The 16,949-nt window shown below is 33.9% G+C and overlaps 1 protein-coding gene across 2 annotated transcripts in view; it reads left to right on the plus strand.

The window, feature by feature from the left end:
- The window catches only part of LOC122009566 (homeotic protein knotted-1-like), a 56,795-nt gene that overhangs the window by 38,553 nt on the left and 1,293 nt on the right, over positions 1-16,949 (plus strand). The window lies entirely within an intron of this gene.

Here is a 16,949-nt window from a genome sequence, read left to right on the forward strand (position 1 = left end):
TTTGTTGAGCTTATAAATTTAAAGTCCACATGGAGCAGTTGATTGAAATCCAACAACTACACTCCTTTGTGCCAAATGACAGTGGTTAGAACTAAGGTTTGACATCATATCTATCTTCTCCTCACTCAACCCTTACTATTTATTTCTATTTTGCTGAAATCTAAATACCCTTGGTCCATCAGTATATTTTGGTCAAAATCTACTAATCAATTATGAAAATATAGTATGTACACATGCTCTATTGTTGGTTTCTTTTTGAATTTTAACACCACTAATTCTTACATTGTAACTTTGCTAACTTAGTTTGAAATTAATTTTTCAGGGATGATCATATTGCTGAAGAAATTCTCTTTGAAATATGGAATACGTTTGATGCAAATTCTATTGTGGAATAGGGAGCTAATATAGTAGAACTACTTAGAACTAATGTTCCATCTACTTCTGAGTATATTGGTGTGGGTAACACAATTAGAAATACAAGCAATTTGACCTTTGATTTAAATGAAGAAGGAAGTCACCTAGAAGATGAGATTCAAAATCCTGGTACAACACTTGTTGAATACTTTGATTCTACTTGGAGTGAGGAGGAAGAGCATCATATCCAAATTTTAGAGAAATTACAATGCAATATAGATGTACAAGAGTTCTTAGCTGATGATATGCAGATTGAACAATATGAATTTCCCCCAGAGTAGTACAGTGACTTAGAGGAGGAGTTCACAATTACTGATAATCCATATATTCTGAATTCTCAATTGCTACAAAGGCCTATAAGAGAGGCAAGAGCTGAGGCTGAATTGTTTGTTGGACAGATTTTTCCTTCTCGACATGAGTTCAAGAATGCACTTGTGAAGCTTGTCATGAATAAAAATATAAGATATAACCTAGTTAAAACCTGGATAAATAAAGTGAAAGCAATTTGCTTTAAGCAACTATGTACATGGAGAGTGGTTAGACGAGGTGATTTGGAGTTTACTATTACAAAATATGTAAAGGAACATCATTGTAGCACTGTAAGGGAAAGTGCTGATCATTAAGCCTGCTCTTCCTCATTTGTAGCATCTTTTATTGAAGAGCAAGTTATTTCTAACGAACAGTGCAAACCAAATATGATTTTATCTGATATAAAATCTAAGTTTGGCGTGACCATATCATACATAAAAGCATACATAGCTCGGGAGAAAATGATATAAAAATGTGGTTGGTGATTATGATCAAGCATATAGAGATCTTTCGCTATATCTGTGTGAGTTAAGAGTCAAGAATCTTGAAACTTATGTGGCACTACACAAGAATGGTAACAATCAGTTCCAGCAATGTTTTTGGGCTTTTGGCGTATGTCGAAGAGTATTCAGGTCGTCTCTACGTAAATTGATAGGAATTGATACCACACATCTAAGAGGAAAGTATCCGAGTGTGTTGTTGATGACTACAACGATCGATGGTAATGGGAATATCCTCCCAGTTACCTTTGGAATCGCTGAAGTTGAATGTGGGTTGGCATGAGAGTTGTTTTTGAATCATACAAATATTCTTAGTTGTTGATGCACAGTTAATGAGCATAGTATCATATAGACATCATGACATTATATCAGCAGTAAGAAAAGTCTACCCGACCGTCCATCATGCTTTTTGTTGCTACCACATGTCTTGCAACATGGTAATAGACACTGGTAGTGGGTCATCTTTAGGCTTGTTTTGGGCAACAACACGAGCAACACAACACTCCAGTATGATCTCGTAATACAGTCTATACTTAAAAAATATCCAGATATCTATAAGTGGCTTCAGAATATTGACCCTAAAAGATGGGCTAATGTACATTTAGTGTGAGAAGGTACACAATGCAAACCACTAATTATGTAGAGAGTTTAAATTATTTGTTCAAGTATACATGTAAACTTTCCATAAACATATTAATTGATAATACCAGAAGAAAAGTAGCTCAATGGTTCTATAACCGGAGGGAGGAAGACTTGAAATGGGAGGGTGCTTTGGCACCTAATGCTACTATAGAAATGGATTTAAGGAGAGATAAAGCTAGACTATATAAAGTCCACCCCTACTCTCAATCTAAAATGAAAGTAGAGACCCGAGATGCTTCATACATTGTTAATTTGGAAATAAAATATTGTAACTGCGGAGAGTTTCAAAATTTTGGATTGCTTTGCTCACATGTTATTGTTGTAATCATTCATTGGAACATAGATACACTCCCATATTGTCAGCATTATTTTCATTTGCAAAATTAGAAAGCCACTTACATGGATCGTATTTATCCTTGTCGAAGCAAGGAATTTTAGCCTTATGGTGTAAACAACTTTATAGTTCTATGTCCCCATAGCCTTGTACAGCCTGGTAGGCGAAAAAAGGCATGGATCGAGTCAAAATATAACGGGAAGGTAAAAATCAAATGCAATGCTGCAAACAACTTTGCCATAACTGAATGACTTGTAGAATGTCACCAACCCCTGCTAATTGACTTACTGGTATATGCATGCAGGAATATTATGCTTGATTTATATATTTTGTATGAAGGCAAAATAAATCCATATCTTTTGTATGTAGTACATCCTGAAAAATTTTGTATGTAGTACATCTATATTTTTTTTTACTAGTATATGTTTGTATGAATTTAAAGATAAACAGTTGTGTTCAATTTTGTAAATTTTATATCTCTGATATGAGAAGTGTCATTTGTTTAGATATTTCAAAGTTGGTTCTTGTAAATTAGATTTCATCTGAAGTTATGACTAAATTATGATAAGTTTCAGCTATAACATATCAGAACCATGTTGGGTCTAATATGGTATCATATTAGACCCAATGGTGCGCCTGATATGGAAAAATATGAGGCCCTTTTTAATCCTGATGTGAGAATTGTATAGTTAAATTATTTCTTGAATAACAAATAGGGTTGTAAATTGAATTTCAACTCTAAGTTATGACTTAAAAATAGGATTTTGTTATGCTTTTAATTAAAAATTGAAAGTGTGTGTTGTTCATTGAATTCCAACAACTGCATTATTCCGTGTCAAATGGCACGACATAAGAATTTCATTGACAGTGGTTAGAACCTAAGTTTGACACCATATCTACCTTCTCCTCACTCAACCCTTCCCATTGATTGATATTTCAGTGGAATATGACTACCCTAGGTCCATTAGTTAGTTTTGGTCAAAATCCACTAATAGACCTAGTGAGATCAGATTGCGTCCAAATCAATTCGTGTGGCTTTCTGATGCATCAAGGACTCCAACGGTGTTGTCTATTGTTAATTTAGATCTTTCCAGAGCTGATTTAATCGTACGATAAATTTCAACCAGAACGTGGGCCTGATATTGAAAAATAGCAGACCCACCGATGGGCCTGATGTGAGATAATATTAGGCCCAAGTTGGGCCTAATATGAGAAAATATCAGGCCCTTTATAATCCTAATATGAGAATTATATAGTTGAATTATTTCCTGAATAACAAATAGGGTTGTAAATTGAGTTTCAACTTTAAGTTACGACTTAAAAAATAGGATTTTGTTGTGCTTATAAATTAAAACTCGAAAGTGTGTGTTGTTCATTGAAATTCAGCAACTGCACTATTCTGTGTCAAATGGCACAACACAAGAACTTCATTGACAATGGTTAGAACCTAGGTTTGATACCATATCTACATTTTCCTTACTCAATCCTTCCCATTGATTGATATTTTAGTGAAATCTGACTACCCTAGGTTCATAAGTGGGTTTTGATCAAAATCTATTAATGGATCTAGAGAGTTCAGATTAAATCAATTCTTGTAGCTTTTTGATGCATCAAGGACTCCAACGGTGTCATCTATTATTGATTTAGATCTCTTCGGAACTGATCTAATCTTATGATAAATTTCAGCCAGAACATGGGCCTAATATAGAAAAATAGCATGCCCATGTTAGGCCTGATATGGTCTAATATCAAGCCCATGTTAGGCCTGATATTGAACCATATCAGGCCCAGAGTGGACCTGATATTATCCTATATCAGACACAATAAGGTATGAGATCATACAAGGTGAAGTCGTGCTTGATATTTTCTCATATCAAGCCCACGTTGGGCTCAATATAGGCTAATATCAGGCTCGATAGGATTTATAGAACACATCTTCTTCGGCGCATCTTCTTTCTCGAAATTAGGTCAACTAAATTACAATCGAGGTGAAAACTTGACATTTCACGAACCTCCTATGGCTTAGGGCTGCCATCATCTTCTTTCTTGAATGTATGTAGCTCCATTGCTTATTTAGTTTTTATTTCGCCTAGGGTTATCATTAGTGTTTAGGGCGTCCGAATTCGTTTTGATTGTGATTGCTGGTTTATGCTTGTTGTGCTAGCTCAGTTCAAGATGACTTCAAAAACAGAGTCCTCAAGTGGAGGTGCTGCTCGACCTAGTTATGTAAATAGAGGACACGATAAAAAAAAATAAACTAGAAAAGTAGCCATTTTCATTTCACATAATTTATTTCTTTTGTTCAATCGACAACACAACAAGAACAATTGATTCGAAGCACACCCTTCTTGTGGGTCCTCGACCTCACTAATTATCCTTATGTAAGTGTTTTGGTCCAGAATATATTTGATAATTGGGGTTCAAAGGAACACAACTTCATCTCCCATGGCAAAAAAAAACTACAATTCACAAAGGTTGATGTTGCACTGATTCTAAGCCTACCCGACAATGGAGACACATTTTCACTTGATTTAAATGAGGCAACCAGCTAACTATACATGGAGGTTTTCCAAGAGTCTGATTGTTCTGCCAAGCATTTGGAGGAACTCATAACGAAGTCAAGATCAAATGACAAGCTGTATTATCAGCTTTATATTCTATATTTTTTTACAATTGTTCTGTTTTGTGGTACTAGCAACTTTGTTAGATTACCTGTGTTATCCCTGATTGATTGTCTAGATGATTTTGACAACTTAGCCAGATTTAACTGGTGTAATGTGGTTTACAGTTTCATGACTCCTTAATTGGGGGGCATTGATTTAGAGGTTACATTGAGGCCAAAATCACAAGTTGCTGATTCAACCCCCAAAGCCCCCTTACTCAAGGGATTTCCAACTATATTGGCAGTAAGTTAGATTATATTTGACTCACAATATTTGGTCTGAATTATTTTTAATCATTATAATCACATTATAGGTATGGATGAGTGAGCACATCTATTTCATTAATCCAAAGCATCCTGAACTATTTCCTAGAATCATTCAATGGAGTTGGCCTAACTTGCAGGATCGAAAAGGAATTTAGATATCTTCACAATGGTATGATATTGTCCACTTTGGGCCTAAGCCCTCATGGTGTTGCTCTACCCAAAAGGCCTCGTGCCAATGGAGATATCTTTTCTCTTATAAACCCACGATCTTTCCCATGTGTTTTCAATGTGAGACTATGTTTAAAGTCTTGCAACCCCAACAATCCCCCCCCCCCCCCCCCCCTCAAACAAAGGACCACAGGCTTCCCACGTCTGATCCTCGACCCACCAGGTCTTCCTGCCCCTCGGTCCACCCGACCTACTAGGACTTCCTTGCCTAGCCGTAACTAAGACTTCCTGCCTGGTGTCTGGTGCTCTTGATACGAACATAGGAGATCCTACTTTCTTTATTCGAGGTCAATATTGTATCCACATGGCTCAACCAGACCATAGCTCTTATGCATAGTCGACGGTTAAACCTTCTGGTAGTCCGGGCTCTGATACCAATTGTAGGATCAAAAAGAAATTTAAATATCTCCACAATGGTATGATATTATCCACTTTGTGCCTAAATCCTCATGATTTTGCTCTTGGGCTCTACCCAAAAGACCTCATGTCAATGGAGATATCTTTTCTCTTATAAACTCACGATCTTTCCCATGTGTTTTCAATGTGGGACTATATTTGCAGCCTTGCAACCCCAACATAACTATCACGTTGACAAAGTCAAAAAGATGATAGACCATGTGAGTGGTCAGAAAATTATTGTAGATTTAATTCTAGTAGAGTTAGAACTACTTTTGGTATCAGACTGGTCTCATCCAACTCAAGGATCTAATCTATTAGGCCAAGGTTCTTCACATCATGGTCAAGAAGGTATACCACATTGCCTAGAGAGTTTCAATTACAATGAGTTCAAGGAAAAGGCAGAACATATTGAAAATTTAAGGCAGCAATTAAATACTGTTGTTCAAATTTTGAAGGATGTTAAAAGGGAGATGGCCATGATCATAAATAAAAAGGATAATCTCTTATCAACAAAAGATATGTTAATTGTTGATGCCGAAAGTAAAATTAAAGAGATCCAAACTAAGCTACAGATGAAGGAATCTGAAGATGCACAAGCATCCCCTGCCATGAATAAAGAGGCCACCAACACATACAAGAGTAAAGAGGCTAGCCAGTAAGGGTGTGAGGCCCCTACCAACAACATTTGAACAAGGGCCCAAAGAAAAAAAGAACTGGTAGAAAAGTTATATCTGAAGGTAAAGGGAAAGGCAAAGTGATTATTCAACATGTAGATTGAGTAGCTACTGTCACATCAACTGTAAGTTCCACCATTTCATCAACTCAACAAATCAAATAGATTCATCTTTAGGAAGTCAAAAATCAAATATTGAAGGTAGGGTTTCAAGATATATTTAGAAAGAATAAGGATGAATAAAGAGAGTGAGAAAAGCACTCATCTTTTAATCCTCAATGACATTTTTGTCTATGAATTTTGACAACAAGGGAAGACAACTTTTAAGAAGAATAAAAGCCTATTTATAGAAGATGCATTATTGAAGATTAGTCAATTAAAGTATGTTAGTTGGTAGCGTAGTTGCATCATTATGTAAAACATTAATGATTTATGGATTTTAATAATATTAATAGTGGAAAATTATTACTATATTTTTGTTGTTTATGAAGGGTTACGATGCTTCCAGTTTGGTCCAACTCAATTTTTTCACTAGATATGGAAGATTTATTTACAATCTTTGATTGGATTCAGTGGACACATGGTGATTGCATCAATGCATATTTTTCAAGTATTGCACATGAAGGCAAAACCTATGGAAAATCATATTTGTCATCTATCTTTTGTGGAGTTGGCTTTGTTGTAAGTATTTGACTATCGTAAATCATCTTATTTATTATTTCTTGAAGTTAGTATTTAAATGAAATGGGTCTTGTTTACATAGAAAATATTTGAGATGATAAAAGAAGAAGTCTTGCAACAAACTTGTCAAACTGATGAATATGAAGCCATTAAATATATCTTCTATCTGCTCAATAACAAGATGATCATTGACATCTAATGGTCACCGACATGGAAGAAGGTATATTCATTCATTATAACTATCTCAGGCATACAGACCATTACACTACTATATTTGAAGCAACTATAAGTATTAAGTTATATATATTTAACACATTAAGCTTTTGATATGTATTGAATACTAATGTTAGTTACGTGTAGGTGGAGTTTTTTAAGGGTATAAACAACTTATACTTCGATATGTGGCATCAAGGTCTACGACCTATTTCGTCAAGAGAGTTTAAAACGATTCAAGTAAATGGCCTAACACAAACCAAATCGTAAGTAATTGTTTACCACCTATAAATTTTTTGAATGCAAATGATTCTTACCTACTTAAAAAATTTATCTTGCAGGTTAGATTGTGTATTTTTTGTAATGCACTATGCGGAGAGTTTGATGTTTAAGAGATCAACTATATTTAAGCAAACTCAAATTAAATCTTATAAATTTAGAGTTGGACATAAAATTATGATAGACAAAAACTGGCTCAAGCAAGTGTGATTGTTGTCTATATGCATACTTAAATATACATATGTAAAAAAAATTGTGATATGATGCTGTTATGATACAAAAACTTGTGATATGATTTTATTATGATAAAAAAAATTGTTTATATCAAATTATGATATTATATTTTTCATATCAGGCCCACTGTGGGCTTAATATTTTTTATATCAGATCCAGCGTGGAATTGATATTATCTCACATCAGGCCCACCCGTGAGCTTGATATTTTCCCATATCAGACTCACGTTCTGGCTGAAATGTATCATAAGATTAGATCGGCTTCTAAAAGATCTAAATCAACAATAAATGGTACTGTTGGAGTCCTTGATGCATCAAAAATCCACATAAATTAATTTGGGTATAATCTGACATCTCTAGGTTCATCAGTGAATTTTGACTAAAATCAACTAATGGACCTAGAATAGTTAGATTTCACCAAAACATCAATCAATGAGAAGGATTGAGCGAGGAGAAGGTAGATATGGTGTCAGACCTAGGTTCTAACCACTGTCAATGAAGTTCTTGTGTTGTGCCATTTAGCACGGAACAGTGTAGTTGCTGGAATTCAATGAACAACACACACTTTCAAGTTTTAATTTACAAGCACAACAAAATCCTATTTTTTTTAGGTCGTAACTTAGAGTTGAAACTTAATTTACAACCCTATTTGTTATTTAGGAAATAATTCAACTATACAATTCTCACATCAGGATTAAAAGGACCTAATATTTTTCCATATCAGGCCCATCTTGGGCTTGATATTATCTCACATTAGGTCCACCAGTGGGCCTACTATTTTCCCATATCGAGCTCACGTTCCGGTTGAAATTTATTATAAGATTAGATTAGCTCTAGAGAGATCTAAATCAATAATAGACGGCACCGTTGGAGTCTTCGATGCATTAGAAAGCCACAGGAATTAATTTGGGTACAATCTAACCTCTCTATGTCCATCAGTGGATTTTAACCAAAATCCACTAATGGACATAGGGTAGTTAGATTTCACCAAAATATCAATCAATGGGAAGGGTTGAGTGAGGAGAAGGTAGATATGGTGTTAAACCTAGGTTCTAACCACTATCAATGAAGTTCTTGTGTAGTGTCATTTGGCACAGAACAGTGCAGTTGTTACAATTCAATAAACAGTACATACTTTTGAGTTTTAATTTACAAGCATAACAAAAAGGGCATGATTATAACTCTATTTGTTATTCAAGAAATAATTTAACTATATAATTCTCACATCAAGATTAAAAAGGCATGATATTTTCTCATATCATACCCACCATTGGGCCTGATATGATCTCATATTAGGCTCAACGTGGGCCTAATATTTTCCCATATCAGGCCCAACTTGGGTCTGATATTATCTCACAACAGGTCCATTGTGGGCCTGATATTTTCTCATATCAGGCCCACATTTTGGTTGAAATTTATTGTAAGATTATATCAGCTCCAGAGAGATCTAAATCAACAATAGACGGCACCGTTGGAGTCCTTGATGCATCATAAAGTCACAAGAATTGATTTGGATGCAATCTGACCTCTCTAAGTCCATTAGTGGGTTTTGATCAAAATTCACTGATAGACCTAGTGTAGTCAGATTTCACCAAAATATTAATCAATAGGAAGGGCAGAGTGAGGAGAAGATAGATATGGTGTCAAACCTAGGTTCTAACCACTGTCAATGAAGTTCTTGTATCATGCCATTTGGCACAGAATAGTGCAGCTATTGGAATTTAATGAATAGCACACACTTTCGAGTTTTAATTTACAAGCACAACAAAACCCTATTTTTTTAAATCGTAACTTAGAGTTGAAACTCAATTTATAACCCTATTTGTATTCAGGAAATAATTTAACTATATAATTCTCACATCAGGATTAAAAAGAGCCTAATATTTTTTTATATTAGGCCCACGTTGGTCTTGATATGGTGTCATATCAGGCTCATGTTGGGCCTGATATGTCATATCAAGCCCACGTTCTAGCTGAAAATTTATCAGGAAATAATTCAACTATACAATTCTCACATCAAATTAAGAAGGGCCTGATATTTTTCCATATCAGGCTCATCGTTGAGCCTGATATGATCTCATATCATGCCCTCCGTAGGCCTGATATTATCTCACATCAGGCCCACTATGGGTCCGATATTTTTTTATATCAAGCTCATGTTTTGGCTGAAATTTATCGTAAGATTAGATCGACTCCAGATAGATCTAAATCAATAATAGATCGCACTGTTGGAGTCCTTGATGCATCAGAAACCCACAGGAATTATTTGGGTACAATCTGACCTCTCTATGTCCATCAATAGATTTTAACCAAAATCCACTAATGGACATAGGATAGTTAGATTTCACCAAAATATCAATCAATGGGAAGGGTTGAGTGAGGAGAAGGTAGATATGGTGTTAAACCTAGGTTCTAACCACTGTCAATGAAGTTCTTGTATAGTATCATTTGGCACAGAATAGTGCAATTGCTACAATTCAATTATTAGTAGATACTTTTGAGTTTTAATTTACAAGCACAACAAAAAGGGCATGATTACAACCCTACTTGTTATTCAAGAAATAATTTAACTATATTATTCTCACATCAGGATTAAAAAAGGCATGATATTTTCTCATATCAGACCCACCATTGGGCCTGATATGATCCCATATTAGGCTTAATGTGGGCCTAATATTTTTCCATATCAGGCCCATCTTGGGCCTGATATTATCTCACATTAGGTCCACTGTGGGCCTGATATTTTCTCATATCAGACCCACATTTTGGTTGAAATTTATTGTAAGATCATATTAGCTCCAGAGAGATCTAAATCAACAATAAACGGCACCGTTGGAGCCCTTGATGCATCAGAAAGCCACATGAATTGATTTGGATGAAATCTGACCTCTCTATGTTCATTAGTGGGTTTTGATTAAAATTCACTGATGGACCTAGTGTAGTTAGATTTCACCAAAATATCAATTAATAAGAAGGGCAGAGTGAGGAGAAGATAGATATGATGTCAAACCTAGGTTCTAACCACTGTCAATGAAGTTCTTGTGTCGTGCCATTTGGCACAGAACAGTGCAGCTGCTGGAATTTAATGAACATCTCACACTTTCGAGTTTTAATTTACAAGCACAACAAAACCCTATTTCTTTATCTCGTAACTTAGAGTTGAAACTTAATTTACAATCCTATTTGTTATTCAGGAAATAATTTAACTATACAATTCTCACATCAAGATTAAAAAGAGCCTAATATTTTTCTATATCAAGCCCACCGTTGAGCCTGATATGATCCCATATCAGGTCCAACGTGGACCTGACACGTTCTAGCAAAAACTTATAATAATTTAGTCATAACTTATAAATGAAACCCAATTTACAAGCACCCACTTTGAAATATCTAGACAATTGTAGTTTTACATTCCCTACCAAACTTTTTTTCATATAACAATGGATGTAATACATACAAAGATGATCCAAGTAACAACGCTATACAAAAATGTAGATTTACATTACATTACAACACTGGATATACTACATATAATACATATAAAGATTATCAAAGTAACACCACTTTATAAAATTGTAGCTTTACATTCCCTACCTAACAATTTTTCTTGCAACACTGGATAATTAATTTAATTTTATGCAGAACATATCCCTCAAGATTGATGCTAGTACATCAATTCTAAATTTTTTTTCATGTCTCCTTGATTGAATTCATCTCTAAATCATATAGCAGACATCGAATGTATTGCATCACAAAGAAGCCACAATCAACGTTGTAAATAACATCAGTAGTTTAATCTTTTATATTTAATATACAATTGTTATATTCAATTGTTTCTCATTTACTTACCTGCCTTCTTGTTGTAGACATTCTATTGTGAGAGAAACTCATTTGTTCAATGGATGATAACTTTCTAAATATGGATGAATAGCAACAAGTTGCTCATGAGTGTATTGTTTTATCTCCGACACCTATAAGAATGAACAAACAATTTATCAAATGAACATCAACTATAATTTTTAATTTATACTGCAATACTAACATACACATGAATATTGGATGTTCACCGCTGATTCAAACTCATATTTTGATTTAGAGATACTTGCAAGAGAATTATAATGATTGAAAGTCATTACTTTAGTGTCCACCAACAACAAGTGAAAGTGTGCACTATTAGTGAACAAAAGTATAAAATTATATCTAACCCCTTCATCTTCAATATCTGTCTTTATCACTTGTTGCATGCCAAACTTTATTGCGGAATTTTTTGCAATTACAAATATGCAAAGACATATTTACTTAACAAAATAATAAAATATATTATAATATTATATATTATCAAATCATTTAAATTCCTTACAATGAAGAAGGTGAAACGATATATAGACTTGTGATATATGGTCTACCAGACGAGGATGTCCCCCTAAACAAAATTTTACAATAGGTGTCAATTAACTCCCCTTTTGTAAATATCTCTCCATTCACACAAGATAAAAAGAAAGTCACAGTTAAACCAAAGGGTGATTCCTCCCAAATAAAATAAGTTGTACACCTGCAAAGTAAATCAATTACTAAGGAAGGACCCAGATAATTTTCATAAATTTTCACTGGATTAAGTAGACTATGTATTTCAGAATTCACACTGCTATACTTTAGGTTTTCCAATTGTTTTAATATGTAGGCCGCATCTTTGTCTTGTTTTTTCTTCTTCAAAGTCTTAAATTGCTTCTTCACATACTATGACTAGAAACATTAAACACATTTAATTAATAATTTAAATCTAACATCTAAAACTAATTAATATGTATATACACACTTACGGCAATGGCTTGTTTTCTCATTTTATTGAGTTGCGCAATCCTAAGTGCATCCTTTTTCGCCTCTTCTTCGGAATTGTCTTCCGACATTGAGATAATCTTTGCTTCTTCTTCCATATCATTCCCATCAAGTTTTCCTTTCCCCCTGTCCATAACATCTTTAGCTTCACCTTCTTTTATAATTTTTTCAGTCTCTTCTACTGCTATGATGTTCTCGATAGGCTTGTATATTTGTATTTTACTCTACTTCCTCTTAGGTAAAAGTTTTTGCTACAATGAACTATCAATTGGAGTATCCCTATAATCATACTAACTATGGTCACATACTCTCCTACTCCTTGTTCCAAAAGTAACTAGGTCTTGTGGATCGACTACACGCTCACTTAATTGACCTTGTATGCCTTTATTTTCTATTATTTCAATTATTTTTTTTACCCTTTCATTCAGATGCATGTTCTCCAATGTTAGCTCCTTGATTTGGTTTGCTTGATGATACATTTAAGACATTCCTTATTACCTTGCCATCCAACTTCAGTGTCATCTAATTGTGCTGTCTCCATTAGACGTGGAATATCATCAATCAAATCACGGTTCTCAACCAATATTTTTTCAAATTGGGTAGGGATTAATTCAATCATAATCTTTATAATTATAAAAACAAATGTAATAAATTATATATTTACTTTGAATAGGTGACAGTCTTCAATATTTACCTCTTCAGGTGATACTCGGTCTAACAAGGTCCTCATCTTACTAACATGTAAAGAAATATTCCTCCACTTATTTATTCGTGCTCTTTCAATATTGTATGATTTTTGGATTGGAACATGCTCCAAAAACCATGCCTTATTCATCATAATAAGTGTTACATAATCATAAATATACACAAAATATTATCAAATTTAACATAAAAATTATACTCACAAGCAAAAGACCAGTAAATCCCTTTAGGTAAGGGAGTGTGATGGTCTTGGAGTCATATGTCTGAGTTGATAAAAGTAAATCCCCAATCATAGCTAATTGTGGAGCCATAAATTGATGGATGGCTTCAATCTAGTTGAATCTACCAAGATTCTCAAAATTATCCACTTATCTATAAGAACTAAAGGCATAAACTATAAGAACTAAAGGAAGTTTATGCATACTAGAAGAAAATAAGACACAAATAAATATATATATATATATATATAATGTAAAATTTGCAAAATAATAAACCATCAGCATGTGCTTCAATTCTATTGGAATAAAATTTCATCAACTCCTCAATTCTTGATCTGATTATGGGTTGTTATTTGAGAAGTGAGTAAGAAAGAGGTCACCCGATGCTTAATTTAAATTCATAGGAACCGAAGTACCTCGGCATGTAATACCAAGCAATAAAGATACGTCTCTTCGTGTAAATACAACAGGTACACCTAAAAATTTCAAATTAATAGTTATATTGTATGATATTTTTTTTGCACGCCAAAATGAAAAAAAATAAAACATTAAATTTCTAAAACTATTTGGTGCTTAAGATTAAAAACTGGGAGTTGTACATGAGAATCTAAAGGTTTGAGATGTTAAATCTTAATTTTGAAATATATTGACCAATATACTACGGATATACTGAATTTTTTTGTATGTCCAAGAAAACACAAAAGGGGGATTGTTTGATAATTGCTATGTATCGATCATATAAAATAGCAGATTCATGATGCCTTCCTTTAATTGTGGATGGTCAAAACAACGATTAAAGTGACCTAACACACTGTTCTAATATAGTTTCTGGCCAAAATCAACTATAGCCTACAATTATTACAAATTCAATTTATTAACAACAACATTTAAACTGATGAAATGTTTTCCAAATCGAGATGCACATTATTCTGGAGGACATGATATGATCTCATATCAGGCCTAACGTGAGTCTGATATGGTAAAATATCAGGCCCAACGTGAGCCTGATATGATCGGTTAGGCCTGATATGAGATTATATCAGGTCCACATTGGGCGTGATATTTTACCATATCAGGCCCAACGTGATGATCACATATCCTATGGTTTCTGAATATATCCTATGGGTTTCTAAGATGAACAAGTTCATGATACTTACCTTTGTTGCCGCAGCTTCTTGCTTCATTCTGAAAGGAGAGTATTTACGACAAACAAATCTCTAAATACTTGAATGGAGAGACCTCTGTGTGGATTTCGTCGGAGACCCTTAACGTCCGTTGCCTTAGATGTGTGGATTTCATCGGAAAACCTTGACATCACCTTAAAGGGACATACTGTGTGAATTCTGTCGAGAACCCTGGACGTCGGGACACACGAAGCCTAGGTTTCAGTGGGGGACAATGACCATGGATTTCCATGAGGTAAGAAAGAGGGGAATGAGTCTAGCATGCATCCGAACTATTTTATTAATTTTAAATTTAAAGCAAAACAAATGTGGCTCGGATGTATTAAAAAAATGACGTCTAAAGAGAGGAGATTTAGGAGGTTGGCGGGACTGATAGGAAGGGAATAACACTATTTTTGTGCTCTTTTTGGTAATTTTGAAACTAGGGTATTTATTTTGGTAAATAAAAATGACCACTCCTTTTGATAAAAAAAAATTTTTTTAACAGGAGCTTTAGAATAATTTGTTCAACCTCACCGACCCGACACTTCACCTTATCTTCACTTGCTCACTCTAAATCTCACTCTCAATCAAGAGAGAACAAATAAACTCTCATGGTCCATAATAGTAATTCAAAACTTAATTAATTAAAATAAAGTATTTGCAATTGTTATTTTAGAATCTTTTATTAAATTGCTTTGCACATAAGAAAACTGTGATATCATAATTTAAATCAGAATCATGGGCTAAGATAATATACCACAGAAACATTTTATTTGGTATATGCTTGCCTCACCTCTGAAATAAAAATAAATATATATGTGTATATAGCCATCAACCATGTTTTCAATCATATCATGTTTTGGTTTTTCTTGCTATGCAAAAAAAAAAAAAAACAAACAAACAAATAGAAACAAAACAAAACAATTTAAGTAGTAGAAGAAAGAAGATTATATATGTGGGAATATACTTGATGAAAATTTATATATATATATATATATATATATATATATATATATATATATATATATATATATATATATATATATATATATAATCTTATTTTATTATTACTAATAGTTTTTTTTGATATTATTTTATTATATATGAAGAAATATACTTGATGAAAAGTAATATATAATGGATCGATCTTTAGGCATCAACCATGTTTTCAATCATATCATGTTTTGGTTTTTCTTGCTATGCAAAAAAAAAACAAACAAATTAAAAACAAAACAAAACAATTTAAGTAGTAGAAGAAATAAGATTATATATATATATATAAGGGAATATACTTGATGAAAATTATTCATTCAACAATTTGTGTTATATTCTTATTGTATTAGAATACAACATTGACCTATGATATGGATATATATGGTGCTAGATCCACTCTATATATATATGAATTTGTTAAATAACTAAAGCTTAACTTTCATATTATATTGTAAGTGATCTTATCCGAAAGTAAAGAGGATGGTCGGCTAGGAAAATGATTTTGATGTTGATCGTGCGAAGACTTTGACTCCACAAAAAGTGACTCCGAATGATTCTGTGTATCAAAATGAGCGTTAGTGATTGGGCCAGTGAAGGGGTCCCTGGTATACGCACTCTGACGCTCAAATCAGTAATCAAGTCGAGTAGGTGAACAGTAAGATGAACAACGGTCATAAGTGTGCAGAATTACGTAGCATCGTATACCTGCGTCTGTAGATGGAGACTCATTTTATAGTATTACTGTTTGTTTATGTATGAATCTCAAAACGCTTCTAAAAAAGGACAGACCATAAAAATGCTCTAACACCTTTTCAAAAATGGACGTACAATCCATGTGTTTGGTAGGCTGGAAGCTTTTGGTGTACATTTTATATACAGAATATTTTTTGTCCTCCATAGCACAAAATACCAAAAAGAAATATGAGACCATTGGATTGAGGAACCCACAATATGCTCACCAGACGAGTCGATCGAGTCCTTCGCAAAGCCAGACCAACTATTGCTTGCCAAAGCCATGGGGTCAGAATTGGGGAGGTTGTCGAGGATTCCTCCTCCATTTGGCCTTTTAATTTAGCCACTGAATTCGATTAGACCAAGTACTCATAGGTCTATTTGGCTGGATGACTCAGCCGAAATAGTCAATCATAGTAGCCCAAGTGATGAAAAGGACTCTACTCTGTAGGGTACTAGTTCGACTCA

The sequence above is a fragment of the Zingiber officinale genome, chromosome 8A, assembly GCF_018446385.1.
Source record: "Zingiber officinale cultivar Zhangliang chromosome 8A, Zo_v1.1, whole genome shotgun sequence".
Taxonomy (NCBI): Eukaryota; Viridiplantae; Streptophyta; class Magnoliopsida; order Zingiberales; family Zingiberaceae; genus Zingiber; species Zingiber officinale.